Source organism: Castor canadensis, chromosome 4 (assembly GCF_047511655.1).
Source record: "Castor canadensis chromosome 4, mCasCan1.hap1v2, whole genome shotgun sequence".
Lineage (NCBI taxonomy): Eukaryota > Metazoa > Chordata > Mammalia > Rodentia > Castoridae > Castor > Castor canadensis.
The window spans coordinates 162,656,100-162,676,774 of NC_133389.1; the positions used below are offsets into that span (position 1 = coordinate 162,656,100).

At 35.0% G+C, this 20,675-nt stretch overlaps 1 protein-coding gene across 1 annotated transcript in view; it reads left to right on the plus strand.

Moving 5' to 3' along the window:
• The window catches only part of Spag16 (sperm associated antigen 16), a 985,522-nt gene that overhangs the window by 734,626 nt on the left and 230,221 nt on the right, over positions 1-20,675 (plus strand). The window lies entirely within an intron of this gene.

Consider the following 20,675-nt stretch of genomic DNA (forward strand, 5'->3'; position numbering starts at 1 on the left):
AGTAAATATTTAGGAGCTAATTATAAACAATGGAGAAAAATACATAAATAGTAGATTGTCACAGAACTTGATAGCTCACACATTCATACACACACACACACACACAGAGCAGTGGCAAGAGTAGCAAGGAACTCTGTTCTTCTGAACTTCACTTAGACATAGTCTTTTGTGTGTGTGTGTTGTGTTTAAGATTGAACACAGGACTTTGCTCAGGCTAGGCAAGGTCTCTGCCACTTGGGCACTTGAGCCATGCCTCCAGATTTTATTTGTATTTTGTTTTAAGATAATGTCTCACAATATTTTAGGGGCTGTCTGTAGCAAGAATAACCCATTTGATAAATCTTTTTGATTGTGTCAATAATTTAGACACTACTTCAGTCATTAAACCTTCTAAGGGAGAGTGTTGCCATACTCTTGTTAAGTTTACAGGCAACCAAACATCTTTTCTTGCCCTTAATATAAACAATGCTTGAAAGGACTAATTAATAGACGAAGGATTGTTAACACAGGTGTATAATTTGCAATCAAAGCAGTCAACACTTTTTAAAGTATAATTAAAACTAAAAGTTCCAAGAGCTATAAAAACGTTTCTTCTTAAAAGTAAGAGCATACATCTTGTATTAGCCTGTTCATCATCTTTAGGAGTTTCCCTCTGAGGGGCGGTCATCACTTTGTTGGACATGCTCATTGGTTCTCCTGGGCCTCATGCTCCGAAGAGAAACCCATAATGTTTCAGGGGGTCCATGGACATCTGTAGAGACACAAGCATAACCTTTGCCCTTTTTAAGTAAGAACCCAGGCAGCCAACAGTTAAAAGATTTATACCAAATCCGGGACTTGTTTGTCTGGCAAAGAGGGAGTTTCACCAAAATGTTTACCTGCTGCAGTCAAAATATCCCCGGTAGGGGAAACATTGAAGTGGAAATGCATTATTTACATATTCGCCCCAACAAGGGCTTGGGTAGAAAGAATGGCCTTTGATTGTTTTAGATTTACAAGATTGCTTTTATACTATATCTATACATCCCAAAGATAGGGAAAGGTTTGCATTTTCTGTCCCTAGCTTAAATCAACAAGAACCTTTACAAAGATATCAATGGACAGCTGTCCTCAAGTTTTTGAGTCTCCTGAGAAACTGGGATTACAGACATGTACCACTGCATTCTTAATTTAAAAACATTCTTAAGAATTTTTTGTCCCGTTTCAGCTTTGATAAAGTAAAAAGGGATATGGACTGGGTATTTGTTGTTATTGTTTTGTTTGGGCATTTTGTTTGAAATTCTTGTGAACATATCCAAGGCCTTGATCATGTGAGGCAAGCACTTTCACACTTAGCTACAACCCAGTCCTTGGTTTTCCTAGACAGTGTTTCACTATTTAGCTGGGGTTGGCTTTGAACTCTGAATCTTCCTACCTCTGCCTCCAGAGTGCTGGTATTACAGGTGTGTACTATATGACTCCCCAGAAAGCATTAACTTTTAATACAAATCCATAAAAATAACTAAAGTGCTTGAAAAGAGACATGAAAAATAAAAAGTAGTTAAAGAAGAAGTGATGTTCTTCATATAAACTTATAACAAAAGTATTTTATCTGCAGCTTGAGGTACTCGGATATAAGAGCATTTTACCTACTATGGAAAAACTGTTAAATATTCCTTTGATTGCCAAGCTATTTGAAGATGTCTTGAAAAAGGCTCAGATTATAATCATGGAAGAAAGATTTAAGTTTATACCTCCTCAAATGAAAGTGATTTAACTAGATAGATGACCTCTCAAGTCCCTCAAACTCCATGATTTAATTATATCTAACATTTTAATTTGTCTCTAAGTTCCCAACAGAGTGAGATCCTAATTCCATATTCCGCTTCTTTTCCAATTAGCTAAGTAAGAAATCTGATAGATTACTTACATGTAACTTCAAAATGACAGCATAGTCAAAATTCTGCTTCTATCTTGCTATTATTTTTCTTTAAGAAAGAGAAAAAAATGCTCACTAAAAATTATATCTACTAAAATAATGTTGATTGCTCCGACTGAAATTGCTGGTGTTGTCAGTCCTGAGAATTTTAATGACGAGCTCAACCACAATTATATTTTCACAGATTTGTCTTTGTAAGGAATATTCCATTTAATTGACTGTAGTGAGCCAATTAGTTGAAAAATATTATGTTATGGATTGGGTCTAGATACCGTGTAAAATTTTATTTCTAGCCAACCATAGAGACATTGAAGTACCATGGATCCCTATGATATATCATATTTATATTAAAACTCTGTTAAGTGGCTTATAGCTTCTCACACTCTAGGAAAATTAAATGGAAGCTGAAATGAAGTAAATTAATATTTTGTAAGTCAGGCATTTTATTTTGGTAAGCAATATCATAGCTGAAAAAGACACACCATTCAACATTCTAAATAGCAAAATTAATAAATATGGAAATACCTAAATTAGATTTATTGAATCAGCAACCAAGGGAGGCACACATTAATTATGCATATTTCAAAGGACAAGATGAATGGGAGGTCCCGGTGGCCAATGTCAAAGTTAGTAACCTGTTTTTGTTTACACACTTTGTTCACATCAAAAAGACTGTCATAACACTGTTCTTTACCAGTCTCTCAAATCCGTATTGAAAATTTGCATTAATTTAGTTTTTCTTTGCTACAAGTATTTGTTAAGTATTAAGAAAATGGTGTTTGGTATTTTGTTATGAAGACCTTCTTTCTTAAGTCAAATTTGTGATTATTTGTTATCAATAGTTTTGAAAATGTCTTATGCCTCCTAGGGAATGTCAGGAGGTTAGGAAGCAGCAGAGACAGTAGAGCACAATGACATGGCATTGTGACACAGTTCAATTCAAACGAAGTATAGGCAAAGCAGTGAACACAAATGTGTTATTCAGTGTGTGGAGAGCAGAAATTTTAATTACTTAGTATTAAATTTGTTAATTGTTTGATGCCTCTAGAGAGAGGCATTCATGTTACATTAAAAGCTAAAGTTGCATTTAGTTATTTACATAAACACAATTTTCAGAAGATTCTACAATTTGGTGTTTGTAAGCTAAAATCACAAATGTAAAACTCAGTGTTGTCAATCTAGCAATCAAGATTCACAGAAACAGTTTCTGCTGGGTATTGAGGGGGCGGGGGGGGGGGAGAGGGAGGGGGCGGAGTGGGTGGTAAGGGAGGGGGTGGGGGCAGGGGGGAGAAATGACCCAAGCCTTGTATGCACATATGAATAATAAAAGAAAAAAAAAGATTCACAGAAACAAATATCCAATAACCCATATTTATACATGGCCCTGAAAAACTATTTATAGTATTAGAGAGCTAATGTCTTCTTTTCTGACAAATTTCTCTGTTGGATATTTACTTTAAATTTATTTTAAAGTGATTTATAATGAAACATTTTCAGGAACTATGGTAATTTTTTAAAGTAAATCCTTCTTATAAAGCAAAACCAAAAATTAGGGAGGAGGATGACAGTAATTGCTGGAAAAATACTCGTATATACAGAAAAGTTAATGAGGAAGATGACAAAACAGAGTGACTATGGAATGCATAGATCTGTGTAAGTCTTATATACACAGCAGGAAAATGAGCAGGGTATCCCTGACAGAGGGAATCCCCTTTGACTTACATTCTCCAGGAAGCTGACCCATTATCTGACTGGAAAGGGGTCCATTAAGCCCTCCAGTAGCTCTTGTTGAACTCCTTTCCATGGCCCATGTTACCTTTATTTTGCATTTTAGTCCCACCTTAAAATTAGTCATCTAAAAAGTTGGTATTTATTAGAAATACCAATATGTTTTATTATTTATTTGCCTATAATTGACTTTTCCCTCCTTCCTTCAAGGTTTCGTTTTCATCTTGTTGAAGAATATTCTCTGGAAGTTCTTTCAAGAGAGACTATGTAGCTAGTAAATTTTCTTTGTCTTTTATATATCAGATAATGTCATTATTTTCTTTTCATCCTGATATTCCTTCTTCTTCTGCAGATAAGACTCTATTCTCAATCAAGGAATTGATCCTCTGTAGATAACCTATATTTGATATTGTATATTTCAGTTTTTCTGTGTTATGTGGACATGAAGATTTCTTTCCTTTTTGTCTTTTCAGAGTTTCATGTGCTTTCTTAATATGAGAGCCCTTGCCTTCTTACAATTGTAGAAAAATTTCAGCCATTATTTCTTTAAATATCACTTTCTTGTCAATTCCTTCTAGAACTTACAAGTTTATTGAAACTTCTTATACACTTCTCCATGTTCTTTGTCTTCTTTTTGTATGTCCTTTGCTTTAGTTCTCCATTTTGCATTCTAATTTCTCCAAATCCGTATTGTAACTCACTAAGCCTTATTTTGGCTGACTCCAGTTTACTTTTAAACCTTTTATTGAGTTTTTATATTTATTGCTATATTTCTTGTATAATTTCTATTGGATTGTTTTCAAATTTTCCAGTTATTGTTTCATTATGTCTCTTTGTGTTTCAGATTGCATACTAATTTCTTTGAAAAATTTTAATCCTTAAGTTTTGTTAATTTTCAGTGGTAGGATTACTTATGCATTGTCTTTTCTTCCATGTTAGCCAGACATCTCCCATACCATTTGTGCTTGCACAAATGCAATTTAACTGAACTTCAATGTGAACTGCAAGTCGGTTCCACTGAAACTGTTCTTGAGTTCCATATTGTTATAGCCAATGGCTAGTCCTCCATTATTATCAGACTTCACTCTTCATCACCACTTCAAACATTCTTCTTGAGTCCTGAGAAAATAAATATCCACAAAACTCTCAGTTCACTGTGCTAGATCCACCACTACCTGCCTGCTAAATATTAAACTGCTCGTTAAGAGATTATCTTCTTAATTCATCTCGTTCTATCTGTATCATTTAATTTTTGTCAACATGCTAATGATTTCCAAGTAAATCTTACTGTAACCCCCAAATTCACCATTAGCTGTTTTGTATTCCAGCCTAAATATCTACAAGACAACTCATTTAAATATATTGAAAATGAAACTCTTGCTTTCTTTCATCCCAGCTGATTCCTTTCCCCACCTTATCAGCTTAGTAAATATCATCCTTTTGATCCTGAAGCAGAAACAGGAAGATGAGTCATAGTTAGCAAATATCTTAGGGCTTTTTGTCTGTTTACATTTTTCAGAAATTTCTCTACACCGGAATTCAATGAAAAGAAATGAGAAAAGGATATTTTCAATTTTGTTTCACTCAATATCTCCAGCATCTAGTATAAGTTATTTTACATATTTAATATTTTAATAAGATAGTGAATGGATAAGTAAATGCAGAGATTTACACAAATGTAAGCACAAGGTTTTTATTTTAGTACTGTGTCATTGTATTTTATTCATTTCAATTTTATTGGCTTTCCAAATTCTGTGGATGCTGAGCTACTAAACACTTAATTATTAGGATACGTTAGCTATTTCTTAGAAAACTCCAATGATAATATAATGCCCCATGTCATTAAAGCATGGAAAAATTTTACAATTCCAGTTATATATATTTTCTACTAGTACCTTTTAGACGCTGGTTTTGCCACTCAGAAGACATATTTGTTCAACATTGTAAGAATAACATAAACATAAAGCTTCAGTACACATTTTGTACTATAACAAAAAATAAAATTCTAAAATTATTCTAAATAAACTATGTTAAGTATATGAAACTTGATCTAAATCGTAATAAAATGTATGTAAGTTTCTGTAGAAGTATTTTGTCTATTTCATATCAGGATATGTCATGGAATTATTAGGCAGTTAAAAGTGTTAAGTTTGATCTGAGCTACATTAATTAGGTTAATTGCTTTTTCTAAATTGTTAATATGTGGACATAAATTTATTAATTCACACTATCTTTTCTATCATCCATTATCAAACACTTGGCATTGCCTACCTGAAAATTTTAACTTTATTACTTTTTATCAAAGGAAGCTAAATTTCCTTTGTGATATTTTTGTTGTTGTTATTCAAACTCAAACAGAAAGTGCTTAGATTCAATTTCTAGCAATTTTATATAAAAATGCAAGGTATTTAGGTCATGCAGTCACTGATCTTCTGAAGGAAAATATGTCAGGTGGTATTTATATATTACAAAAATTTCAATTTTGTTTACTTCTCCAGCAATCCAACTTGATGTCAGCTACCATTTAGCTGGGCCAATAATATTGATATTTGATGTCACTTCTTATTCATTACCGCACTTAGATGATGCATAAGTCAAAACTTTTAGATATATGCTAACAAGCACCAATGCTGGTTCTGTCCACATCTAGGGAAACAGAAAACAGCAAAATACAAAATACAGGAACACATGTAACATGTTATTTTATATTTGAATTATTTCAATGTTTCTACATTGTTCAAAAGTAAATTTTACATCTTTTATAAGCTTATTTCATATTATAGGATATTTTTAACTAAATCTTTTATGAGATAATCTTCTTGCCCTAATAATTAAAAAAAAAAAATTCTAGTAGAAAATTAGATACTTAACAAGGGGAAAGTAAAGCAGTTTGTATAACCATTCAAAAATTAATTAGAAAATTATTATAAAAAATGAATTGGTAGAAGCCTTTTCTCTTGATTTCTGCTTTGTTTTGTTCTTAGAAATTTAACTGTAAATGGCTTAAAATTAAAATTACATTTAAGTTTCTATTATACCCACCCCTGATTTTTTTTTTTATTTTATTATTCATATGTGCATATAAGGCTTGGGTCATTTCTCCCACCTGCCCCCACCCCCTCCCTTACCACCCACTCCACCCCCTCCCGCTCCCCCCACCCCCTCAATACCCAGCAGAAACTATTTTGCCCTTATCTCTAATTTTGTTGTAGAGAGAGTATAAGCCATAATAGGAAGGAACAAGGGTTTTTGCTGGTTGAGATAAGGATAGCTATACAGGGAGTTGACTCACATTAATTTCCTGTGCGTGTGTGTTACCTTCTAGGTTAATTCTTTTTGATCTCACCTTTTCTCTAGTTACTGGTCCCCTTTTCCTATTGGCCTCAGTTGCTTTTAAGGTATCTGCTTTAGTTTCTCTTTGTTAAGGGCAACAAATGCTAGCTAGTTTTTTAGGTGTCTTACTTATCCTCACCCCTCCCTTGTGTGCTCTCGCTTTTATCATGCGCTCAAAGTCCAATCCCATTGTTGTGTTTGCCCTTGATCTAATGTCCACATATGAGGGAGAACATACAATTTTTGGTCTTTTGGGCCAGGCTAACCTCATTCAGAATGATGTTCTCCAATTCCATCCATTTACCAGCGAATGATAACATTTTGTTCTTCTTCATGGCTGCATAAAATTCCATTGTGTATAGATACCACATTTTCTTAATCCATTCATCGGTGGTGGGGCATCTTGGCTGTTTCCATAACTTGGCTATTGTGAATAGTGCTGCAATAAACATGGGTGTGCAGGTGCCTCTGGAGTAACCTGTGTCACAGTCTTTTGGGTATATCCCCAAGAGTGGTATTGCTGGATCAAATGGTAGATCAATGTCTAGCTTTTTAAGTAGCCTCCAAATATTTTTCCAGAGTGGTTGTACTAGTTTACATTCCCACCAGCAGCATAAGAGGGTTCCTTTTACCCCATCCTCTCCAACAACTGTTGTTAGTGGTGTTGCTAATGATGGCTGTTCTAACAGGGGTGAGGTGGAATCTTAGTGTGGTTTTAATTTGCATTTCCTTTATTGCTAGAGATGGTGAGCATTTTTTCATGTGTTTTTTGGCCATTTGAATTTCTTCTTTTGAGAAAGTTCTGTTTAGTTCACTTGCCCATTTCTTTATTGGTTCATTAGTTTTGGGAGAATTTAGTTTTTTAAGTTCCCTATATATTCTGGTTATCAGTCCTTTGTCTGATGTATAGCTGGCAAATATTTTCTCCCACTCTGTGAGTGTTCTCTTCAGTTTAGAGACCATTTCTTTTGATGAACAGAAGCTTTTTAGCTTTATGAGGTCCCATTTATCTATGCTATCTCTTAGTTGCTGTGCTGCTGGGGTTTCGTTGAGAAAGTTCTTACCTATACCTACTAACTCCAGAGTATTTCCTACTCTTTCCTGTATCAACTTTAAAGTTTGTGGTCTGATATTAAGATACTTGATCCATTTTGACTTAATATTGGTATAGCCCACCCCTGAATTTTAAACTGCAGTAGCTCCTAATTGTCAGATAGAGTTGTTTTCATTTGTCATTTTCTTGATGGGTACATGAAATTTGGAAGCAACATGATTACGTCATATTTCTTGATATTTCCTCTTTGACTATATCTATATTGTTAATGATTTGCTTCCTATTTATACGTTCTTCACATGGCTTAAAATTCGTCATATATGAGAAAAGTTCAGTAATGAAGTTTCTAATTAGCAATCCTTTACTAAGCACCTACTGTGTCCTAGGCACTGCTTTCAACAGTGAGAGTTCAGCAATGAATACCAAGTCCTGTCTTTATGGGTCTAATATCCCAGTAAAATCCAGAGGTAGTGTGTAAGTCAACAAGTGATTACTTTCAAGAATAAGTGCTACCTACCAAGATTAAATCAGGCTTAAAAGTAGTAATGAGACGAGCGTTATGGCTTACAGTGGAAAAGTAAGGAAGGGACTCTGAGAAAATGGTATTTAAGGAAACCATATAAAGTCAGAAGTAAGGAAAGTCAAGCAGAGAAATCAATAAAAGCCAAATTCCTGACATGGTAACATCATGGTGTGATATAGGAACAGCAAGACCAAGACATATGGAATTGAGTAGGATTAGATTAAGCAGGTGAAATGTCTTGCATCTAACAGATAACTGATTGGTAATTTAGGTTGTTCATATTGGCTAAAACCTATAATATTGTCTGTGGTTTCTAAAACATTTATTTATACAAAGATGTCCTGGCTATGAGAAATATAATAGATTTTTTTTGTGTAATACCTTAACTTTTTCATAACCCCATAGATTTTAGCATAATTCTTGTTACAGAAGCTAATCATTAAATATTCATTGATTAGAAAATCTCAGAAAGTCACTGCAGATCAGACTCAATATTTAAGAGGACATACTTAGGACAATGTTTCTGAGACATGACTAAATTTGTTTTCTATTATTGATTTTAAATTTTAATATACTTTGCAGTCTCCTTGATTATTCTGAGCATATAGATACCAAAAATAGTTCAAAATATGTTTATTACTTTTATAAGAAGTAATACCACTGCTCAGAATATTTGGCCATTTAGGCAAATAACCTTCTAACATAATAAAGTCTTAGGCAAATAGATTTCACAGTATAAAATGTTCAAATACCAGAATATCAGTGCAAAATGTAGATCCCTTTCATTATGATTAATTATGGTCAGGCTTAATTAACATGTTTTTTTTAAAGTGTGAAAGATAAGTGTATGATAAACAGCACCTTTTTTGAAACTATTATTTTACTTATAAAGATGATGTTTAATGCATCATCCATTGTCCCTGAATTACATAATTAAAGCAAAAAGAATTGCCACACCAATTTACTCATAAGCATAATTACAAGAAAACTTGATTATCTCCTTTAATGCAATTTTCCCCACTTAATTGTGTGTTCTCTGGTAAATGTGACCCAGTGAATCCACACTTTAAAAGTGACTGCTAGGTAACGCGCCACACTGTAGGCAGAGCAGCAGAGTCTGCCTTTCCTTTAGAAGAGATTTAATTTGTGTGACCAGAATGACCCTGCAGGAAAAATGTTTTAAAACTTACATCTCCCTGCAGAATGGGCTGGAATTTCCTGGAGCAGCTTTTCCTCTGTTCTTGGGTTCCAGCATGTCAATCATCACCAAGTTCCACCTTTCACCCCACCCCATTTTCACAGCTGTGTCAGCAACCTGAAGGATTTTCTAAGCTGCTACATCTAGATTGCAATCAGAAACTAAATTTGTTATATTTTTCCTAAAATACTCATGCCTTCTTACTCGCTTCTTTTTCTTTTTAAGAGTTGGCAAATCACTGGTACATGTCAGTAATCCCAGCAATCGGGAGGATGATTGAGAATTGGAGACCGGCCTGGGCTACATAGTGAGTGTGAAGCCAGCCTGTACTGGCCTCAAAAGTCAAGATGCAGTCTCCCTACAATAGCAACAAAAAAGAACTGGCAAATATCCCTGACTTGCTGCTTGTCAGTGAAGCAGAAGTACTTTTGTTTCTGATTTAAATATCTGGTTATCTCTAAGTCTTTTGCTCCACCTGAGCTGGACAAAATTAAAACCACAAGAAAGACTAAATACTGGTTATTGTGATGAGGCTTAAAAATAGAATTAGCCAAAGGTATTCAAAATTTTCTCTCCTTAATCTAAGGAAAATTTTTTCTTAGAAATAGTTTGCAGCATACATATTGAAATAGAAACTATGAAAGAAACCCAAGTCATTAAATTATGGGCTGCTACTCCATCGTGTTTTGTTTTGTACACCCAGAATGGTAAAAACAAGTTTTTGTACATCTGTGAGACTGCAACTTTGCTTTTTCCAAAGAGCAATCTATGGGTACAAATTTACATCTTCAAAGAAAAATGATTGTTTCATTAGTGAAAAAGGTTGAGTGTCGAAAAACTTAGGGGTAGCAAAGAGAAGTAGTTTAGTAAAGCAGAGTTGTTAGAAATATGTATTCTATTAATGAATTTGTAGTTTTAAAGATATTTTATTCAATTACTTCAATATAGCAAGATCCAGATGTGATAAACATAAACTTTAGTAATGTAAACATTATTCTACATATAGTGAAACTACTACTCTGAATTTATGTTATACTGATGCATATATTAAGAGGAAACAAATTTATTGCAGGTTACCCCAGCAATGTTATTGCAATGAGTGCTATATTAATCAATAATAATTGGTCACTTTAAAAGAACTTTTGCCAAATAAAGTAACAGGTTAGGTTACCATTGTAGTAAATAGAACAGAGCTAAGAGAATTTACATGTATTCACATGTAATCCTTGCCAGTGATCAAAGAGCAAAAGGACATTACTATTAAGGACAGTAATTAACACTCTGCTTCCAATTTTTCTAGAAAATTTTCTTTATTTCTCCATGAAGTATAAACATGTGTATTTCTTAAAGCTGTGTCTAAGCACTTAAACGATTATTTTGAAATTACTGCAAGTATGAAGTTATACATTTTTCGTATGTAAATGTTTATGGAACTAAATTAGAAGAATAAAAAAATCATATTTTTTTTTCAATCAGGAAAGAAATGAATTTGTCTGGAATTTTGTTGTTTGCAGTTAAGTCAGCAGCTCACGTGGGCATCCAGGACTCCAAGTCCCTCTTTGACCTGCAGTCACTGCAAAAGAAGTCTGATTCTCTTCTTATTTTCATTCCCTGCCTTCCCCCTTCATTACTTTGAGAATATAAAAGGACTGACTTCTTCCCTTGATAAAGGACAACAGATTAATGAATTTAAGTGCCTGCATCATTAAAATTGTCATCTTTGGAATATTTCAAGTGCAGTATCAACTGTGGCTAACTTTTACTCTTCAGGGGGTCCAGTGATCTTCAACTTCTTATGTAAATTTATGCAAAAACAGCCCCAATAATATCACATGCTATTTTGAACTCCCAAAGGAATGCTGCATTTCTTGATTTGGTAATGGAAAGAAGAGTGAGAGCAAACTGAGTTACATACAGGTTAACAAAGAGAATATCTGTCTATCCAGGGATGAAGAAGAGGTAGTGAAGAAAGCACTACTACTATAGGTGAATTAAAGAGTCACCTATATCTCTTTTGTCTCATCTATAAATAGTTCTGAAATATAAAGTCACAGGGCAATACATGTTGTTGCTTAGGAGATTTGCAACTTAGCTTCTCCAAATTGATCCCATTGCTCTTGAAGATCTAGGACCATGTCTTATCTCTTTCTATACAGCATGACTCTTCTCTTCTCCCCCCACCCCCCACTCCATAACTAGGCCCTTCTAACAGGAGATGCTTCACTGATCAATACTTAATGCATGACTAATCATTTTTATCAAAGCCCTTTAAAATAGAAATTGCATCATCTTTTGAAATTATGTACATATTTCTTCAGCCAGCTCCTCATAACAAAAGAAAGTGGCCTAATGGTGCCATGGAAACAGAATTTACTAGAAAAGGGATGAGCAACTTGATGAAATGGACAAGAGTTGGAGAAATTTTAACAGTTGACAAATTGATATTTAGAAGCATTTGAATATTCTTTGAATGTCGTGTGGGATCATGGGTTGTTTTAAGAAGTAAGAATCAGTGCAGGCTCCTGTGCAGGTTCCATTCAAATGTAAATAAATACAATATGGCACAATTGTTTTGTTTAAAGACAATTATTTGGAAGAAAATAAGTTTACAGGCAGAGGTGAAAACCTCTCAAGTTGCCAGTGCCAGTGGCTTACTCCTGTTATCCTAGCTACTCAGGAGGCAGAGATCAGGAGGATCGTGATTTGAAGTCAACCCAGGCAAATTGTTCATGAGACTCTTGAAAAATCCCATCACAGAACTAAAGTAAAAGAAAAGAAAAGAAATAAAATAAAAATAAAAAGGCAGGTGTAGTGATTCAAGGTATAGGCCCTGAGTTCAAGTCCCTTACTGCCAAAAAGAAAAATCTCTCAAGTTATAGTCATTTCTGGAAAATATGTTGTGTATCTCCGTATAGTGTGTCTAAATTACCCAGTTGGTATTCACATAAATTGTATACATGTGCAGTATTGTGATTGTTTTAAGATTGGATGGTAGAGTTATGGTTTAGTTAAATCTTGCATTTTCTAATTTTTCAAGAAAAGTGATAAAATTTAGAAATCTCTGAGCTTTATCCAGACTTTTCTTGGTCTGGTTGTATTCATTCTTGACCCTCGTCCATTCTCCTTCTGCTCCAGTATCTCTTATTGTTGCCTTCAAGGTCTGTTAGTCCCAAGATCACTAATCACAAAGCTCAAAATAAAGCCCTTTCATCAGATTTACATGTTAACATTCCTTTCTCTTTTTTCATTTAATGGATTTGAACTCAATGAACCTGTGTTTCAAATCCCAGCTACCACTTCTCAGTTGTGTGAATTAGAAAATTACCTCACTTTTCTCATTTAAAATGTTGCCCAATACCTTATAAACTTATCAAGTTCATCTTGTCGGAAGCTAGATATTTTTGTATTCCTACAATTATCAATCGGCTTTGTTCTGAGATGCTGCTAACTTCCAGGTCTACTTTTAAGGTTTGTCAGGTGTGACTGGACCAGTGCTCAGTCTAGGGCTACTTATTTCTTCACAGATGAAGCAAGACCTATCTTTGGGTCTTGATCTAGCCACTGAGCTAGAACATTGAAATTTTTCAGTCTGGCTTCTGGGAAAAGCAGCATTCCAGCCTTGTGTGTGTGTGTTTTTCCCTGTTTTCTCTAATCACTTCAGGTGGCTCTTTCCAGGTCCTAGGTAGTTTCCATGCATGCATATGTCAAATAAGAAGTCAACTAAGCTACTGGAGGAAGCTGCTCTGCAGACATTTAAGGTTCTCTTTGTGCAATTTCTCACCTCTCCTGTATTCTGTCCTGCAAGCCTGAGATTTCCAGGTTTCCCCAAACTCTCAGCTTCATCTCTTTAACTTAGAGTCTGCTGTGCACTGTCTCGGTTCCCTCTGTTGTGCTGTGGGCTACAAACTGTCAAGGCCGTATGTCACAGCAACCTTCTGTGGCTCACCTCATTAGTTTCCTGTCTCTTGGTGAATATTTCTTTGTGATTATTATTTTTTGTTGTCTGATGCATAGTGTCTTATAAGTCATTGTTTCTTCTATTTTGTCCTTTGTTTTGTTTTGTTTTGTTTTTTGGGGGCAGGAGGGTCTACCTGGTCTCTGTTACTAAACTGTGAATTTTTTAGCACCTGTTTTTAGTATCAAAAGAGTTAACTGAAAGATGTGGGATTGAAATGATAATACCATTCTTTTTAAAGTTTTCAGCAAGCACTCCCTGTCACAAAAAATAAAACTTTAAGCCAGGCAGGTGGTATACACCTATAATCCTAATATTTGGGAGGAAGAGGCAGAAGCATCACAAGTTCAATGCCAGCCGAGTCTGCATAGCAAGATCCTGACTCAAAAAAAAAAAATAAAATAAAAGCTCATCGTGTGTTCGTAGAACACTTGGATCATACTCCTTATTGGACACTAAATTTCACATACAGCTTAGACAAGTTCCTTAATTTCTTAAGCCTTTATTTTCTAATCTATGTAAGGCTTTGGTATGGATACCCTTTATATTCTCTTTCAGAAATGCATCAATAATCATTAATGCTGTCTTTAGAAATTGAGAAATAATATAGAATATAAATTTATCACTTAACATGCTTTTTAGGAAAACAAGAATTTCATTTCAACATCTGATCCTTTTGGCTAGTTGTCATGGTCCATGTCTATAATCCCAGCACTTGGGAGGCTTAGGGAGGAGAATGGTAAATTCCAGGCCAGCCTGGACTACATAGGGAGACCTTGTGATAAAAATAAATAGATAAATGAATAAACAAAATCTGGTCTTTCTAAAATTGTTAGGATCAGATAGTCTTTGTGGCTTAATACGTACTGGTATGCCCCAAAACAAAACTGAAATCTTTCCTTTGGCATATGTATCAATGACAAACTGAAATTTTTAACACCACTTGTGAATAATAAGCTTCAGTTTTTAACTCATATCTCTTTGTTTTATTCCTTCATAAACCAGAAGTCCTACTGCCCTATATGTATTCCTATATGGTCAAAGTATGTTCCTACAAGGCCCTTATCTTATCTCACACATGAATATCTGAGGTAATGCCTGCAAATGAAGTAAACTCACATGACAGTCAGAAATGTATCTTCAGTACTTTTAGAAGAGGCTCATTACCAAAAACAGAATGTTTTAATTTCATGTGCCATGCAAGGCATTCCCATTTCTCCTTGAATGAGATGTTTCAAAAATTGTCCTCCTAGTAGGAAGGCTTTCAGTGACCTATTAAACCTTCTCCTCAAACCCACTAATTTTGCAACATATTTAGATCAGGAAGCAGGGCTAATCTATCTTTAATTCTACCTGAATCGATGTGAATCTACCATTGATTTCACATCTGTAAAATGAAAGCATTATGCTGGGTGTTGTGGAAGATTTAAATAAACAAAAGATTGAGTCCTTTTTCTTGGTGAACCACAATGTAACAAAGAATCAAAATCTAAAAACAGAGTAGAGAATTATTTGTGTAAAGTAGCAGATTATAAATTCCAAAGAGGGCTAGCTAAAATTTGGTGGGGAAAACATGTTGTCATAAATCTTGCACATGGATATTTAGAGCAGGTTTGTTCATAATTACAAAACTTGGAAGTAGCCAAAACATCCTCCAGCAGGTTAAATGGACAAGCTGTGGTTCATGCAGACAATGGGATGTTATTCATCATTAAAAAGAATCTATCAAGCCATGAAAAACATCTCATTAAACAATAGCCAAAAAATGATATGGCGGCTTCTTAAAAATCTAAACATAGATCTACCATATGATCCAGCAGTACCACTCCTAGGGATAGTCCCAAGGGAATGCAACACAGGTTACTCCAGAGGCACCTGCACACCCATGTTTATTGCGGCACTATTCACAATAGCCAAGTTATGGAAACAGCCAAGATGCCCCACTACTGACGAATGGATCAAGAAAATGTGGTATTTATACACAGTGGAATTTTACTCAGCCACAAACAAGAATGAAATTTTGTCATTCACAGGTAAGTGGATGGAACTGGAGAACATCATCTCAAGCGAAGTTAGTTAGACTCAGAAGGCCAAAAATCGCATGTTCTCCCTCAGATGCGGACTTTAGACCTAAAAAAATGCAGTAATATTACTGGACACGGGTCACACACTAAAGGGAGAACATGCATGGGAGGAATAGGGAAAGGGAAGGAAAGCTAAAACTTGAACGTGGTTGATGAAGAGTCAATATAGTAATCTTAAACTGGCAGAGGTCACTATAGGAAGGGGACTAGGAAGTAATGAAGAGGTCTGGCAGAGATGAACCAATGTGGTTTGCAATACACATGTGCATAGAAGCAATGCTAGGAATCTCTCTGTATAGCTATCTTTATCTCAAACTAGCAAGATTGCTATGTCTTTCTTATCTGTTACGTTTTCTCTCCAACAAAATCAGAGAACAAGAGGGCATAACAGGTTCTGCCCTGAAGCGGTGTGGGGTGGGGAGGTGGCCCAAACAACATATATACATGTGAATAAATGTAAAAATGATAAAATAAAAAAAGGAAGAAAACAATCTGATATATATGCATACACACCATACACACACACATACAACTCACAAATGCTGTATGATTCCAGCTATATGACATTATGGAAAAAGCAAAACTATAGAGACATTTTTTTAAAAAAATAAGCAGTTGCCAGAAATTGGAGGGAGAGAAAAATGAATAGGTTAAAAAGACGGAGGGAATTTTAGGGTAGTGAAATATTCTACATGGGAGGCCAAGCAAAGGCTCACACCTGTAATCCCAGTTACTCAGGAGGCAGAGATCAGAGAGATTGCAGTTCAAGTCCATGGTGGGCAAAATGTTAATAGGACCCCCAAGCCAAATGTTTATGCCTGTGATCCCAGCTATGCAGGAGGTGTATGTAGGAGAACTGCAGGCCCAGGCAAAACACAAGCCCCTATCCAAAAAATAACTATAGCTAAAAGGCCTGAAGCATGGCTCAAGTGGTAGAACACCTGCCTAACAAAAACAAGACCCTGCGTTCTAACCCATTACCATCAAAAAATATATCCTACCTGGTATTAGAATGATGGATACACATTTGTCTTTATCTGTAGAGTGAACTACACCATGAGCATAATGAAATGATGGACTTTCAGTGATAATGATGTGTCAATGTAGCGTCAGCAGTTGTAACAACTGTGCCTCTCTAGAGGAAGATTTTCACGGTGGGGAAGGCTGGGTGAGGCTACATGGGAACATACATTCCTGGGTGGGCAAAGAATACATGGGAAATCTTCAGTTAATCTTACTGTGAACCTACAACTGCTCTACAAAAATAAAATCCTTTAAAAAAATCAGTGAGGATAAGTCTTGAGAGAGTTTAAGCACAAACATTAGAGGATATTTGCCTTGACTACCTACATATAGAAATATTCATTCACTCAAATATTTTTGTGATTGTATAAGCCCCAAATGGAGAATAAATGGTCCAAAGCAGTACTGTCCAAAAGAACTTTTTTGCAGTGATAGACATGTCTTTTATCTAAAACGTCTAATGAAGTAGTCACCAACTACGTGGCAAAATTTTAATTATAACTAATTAAAATTAAATAAAACTAAAGAACAATCAGTTTCTCAGTTGCCATGGTTACATTTAAATTACTCACTGGTCCCATGTATTAAAAATGTAGGCTGAAGAGGGAAGACAGAGATGTACAAAAATTAACGTGGTTGAGCAGATTTTGTAACAGGGTTCTGTGGGAGCAAGAGAGAGAAAAAGTATCACACATCGCCTAGTGGACTCTAGAAGAGTTGTGTTTGAGCCAATCCAGATGTCTATTTAAAATTTATTAGAGGAAGTGAGAGTGAGTGAGCTTCCCAATCTGTGGAAAGAGCAAACAGCAAAAGCAACGGTGGAGTTGATGAATAGCAAATAGTACATGTTACTACGTGTGGGAGTACATGTTTGGGAGGAGGAAGGCGGCAAGTCTAGAAGGAGCTCAAGCAAGCTTGCTCAAGTCATTACTTGGCCATTAATGGAGAGCAGGGTTTGCCAGCCATGGCACTATTGATTGATTTTATGGGCCAATATTTTGATGTTTAGGGAGGGGCTTATCTTGTGCATTATATTTGTCAGCATTCCTGACCTCAACCAGCATTGCCAAGTGGCATCTGCCCCAGTTGTGATAATCAAGAATGTCTCTAGACATTGCCAAATGCCTCCTGGGAGGAAAAATTGCCCCCATTTGAGAACCATTGCTGTAAGAATGGCCTGCAAAGACATAGGAAGACAGGGAATTTATTACTTCTCCCTATATGAGCTGATGAAGGCCTTCCATGAGGGATTGCACAGAGTGGAGGCAAAATTCCTAAAGACAGTGATGGAGAGGAGAGGGATGGAGAATGTAAAAACAAGCTCTAGTGATTGCATGGTGTGTGGAACATGTTTTTGAAGTGGGAAATATAGCTAAAGGTTCAAGCTTGAGGAAAAGATTAATTTGGCTTTGAACATGCTCACTCTAAGACATCCGTGGAACATAAAATTGAAGGTATCCTATAGATAATTAGAAATAAAGATCTGGAAATCAAGGGACGTGAGAATTGGAGATACAGATTTGAGACTAGTAAATATCTTAATAATTGAAATCATGGGTATGCCTCTTAGTGCCCCTGGCTATCTAGATTTAATGATGACAACTGATCTCCAGATACAGGACTTTTGAATCCATTTACCACACAGCAGCTAATTTCTGATAGTTTTGGGTTTTGTTCCCTTATTTCATGTGGAATCAAGGACTTTTATTTCTTTATTTTGCCGTACTAGGGTTTAAAATCAGGGCCTACACCTTGAGCCACTCCAACAGCCCTTTTTTATGATGGGTTTTTTTCCGAGATAGGGTCTTGTGAACTGTTTTGCCCACGCTGGTATTGAACCATGATCCTCTTGATCTCTGCCTCCTGAATAGCTAGGATTGCAGATGTGAGCCACTGGCACCCAGCTGTTCCTTTAAATACATTGTGGTCATCTATTTCTCCTTACTCTTATGCCTCAAAAATTCAAATACCTGCTTGCTCAATTTGTTCTTTGTTAGTACATACTTGTGATACTCTCTTTATTTCAGTGTGTTCCTCCTCAGCTGCATGGTATGTGCTTTAAGCACTTGAATGGCACTTTATGTCACTTGAATGGCACTTTATGGGCTTCAGTTCCTCAAAGCATCTAAGTCAAGGCATACAAAATGTTTTCCTTGTTCAGTGTTCAAGAGCTTGGACACTTAAATCAGATTGTCATGGATTGACTCCTTGGTCTCTGTTCTACTAAACAAATGACTTTGGGCAAATTGTGTAACATTATAAAACAATGAGGTAGTATAAATACTTAACCATAGAGATGAAAGATTCAATGGGATAATATACATATAATCACTTTGAATTTATATAAAATTTATGTGTAATTTTGTAGTTCTCGGTTGTACACTGTACTGGCTAAGTAATTATTTTGAGATTTCCAACCTCCATATCCACTGGCATGATTGGTGAAACAATATGTATTAATGCCTAACAGATCGATGGGGAAGAATATACCAAAACCAGCACAATCTTATCCTCTTTCTGATGCTTTTATATTCCCTCTTCTTCAGACTTGAGCTCCTTGAGCATTACCACATTTTACCTGCTCTTTCCATTCTAATTCCACAATTTCTTTGCCTTATTTTGCTATTAGGGTGCCAAAAGAAATGATGCAATGAGCTATTGCTTAATGCTGCATAGACCTGTCCTAGGAGACATGCTAATGTATCAGTATTAAAAATGTTTGAAATACTGATTTTCTCCTAATGAGCCTAAACATTTTATTATAGTTACACCTTAATACCAAGTTACAGGTCATTACTTTCACATATTGAAAGAAGGTGATGTTTCTATGGCTTAATATTTCTGCCATTTGCTTGACAACCCCTCTTTTTTGTCCAATTTTACATAGGAGAATCTTCAGAAATAAAAATGAGGTAATGTCAGAGGTTTTGTGCATAATCTTTTGGTTTTATTGTTTATTGAAAAATATTATTATAAAATTAATGTGTTAATTTCATGAAATCTGAAATTTTTAAATGAGAAATACAAATAAATTGAAAATGTATCATCCTACTACCTAAAGATAATCATTTCAGGTTTAGTCCCTACAATCTTATTTTAAATGTATGGTTTGTGTTTTTGCATCATACAATAGAGATGAGTTTATCTGCTGCTTTTATCATTGAACTACATATCTGTATTTTTCCTTACCTTCAATAATCTTTGATAATGCCATCACAATAGTTAAAATAATAGTTTACATACGCAATTATACTTTACAATTTTATATATGGATTTTTATGTATGCTTGTGCATCTATATCCATATTGATTTTTTTATGCTTTATTTATAAATAATAGTGTGAGGAACATCTTTTTGACAACTATTTATCTGAATTATCAATTATTTAAACATATTCTAATAGGGGAATATTTTAAATATTTTAGAACATTTTTGATGTGTTACACTATATTAGTTTCCAGATATAAAATGAAGTATAGTATAGCAGATAAAATCTGAGATTCTGAAATCAACCAGACATGCACTTGATTTCTCACTCCAAATCGTTATATTCAGTTAATTTTAGGAAAGTCACATTACCTCTTTAAACATTTTCTCCACCTGTAGAATGAGGTTGTTGCACATAATGAAGTAATTGTACAAATAATACCGAACATATTTTGTGTCAATCAAAACTGTTAGTTTTAGCTGTTAATTAGTGAACCCACTAGGAATGCGGTGCTGCTTGCATTACACCTTTAACAACGGTAATATTATCATTAGAAAATCTATTCCAATTTGATAGAAAAAATAGAACATATTTTGATTGAAAACTCTAAATTCAAACTAAGTTAAGCAACATTAGGGTTTTCATTGGCCC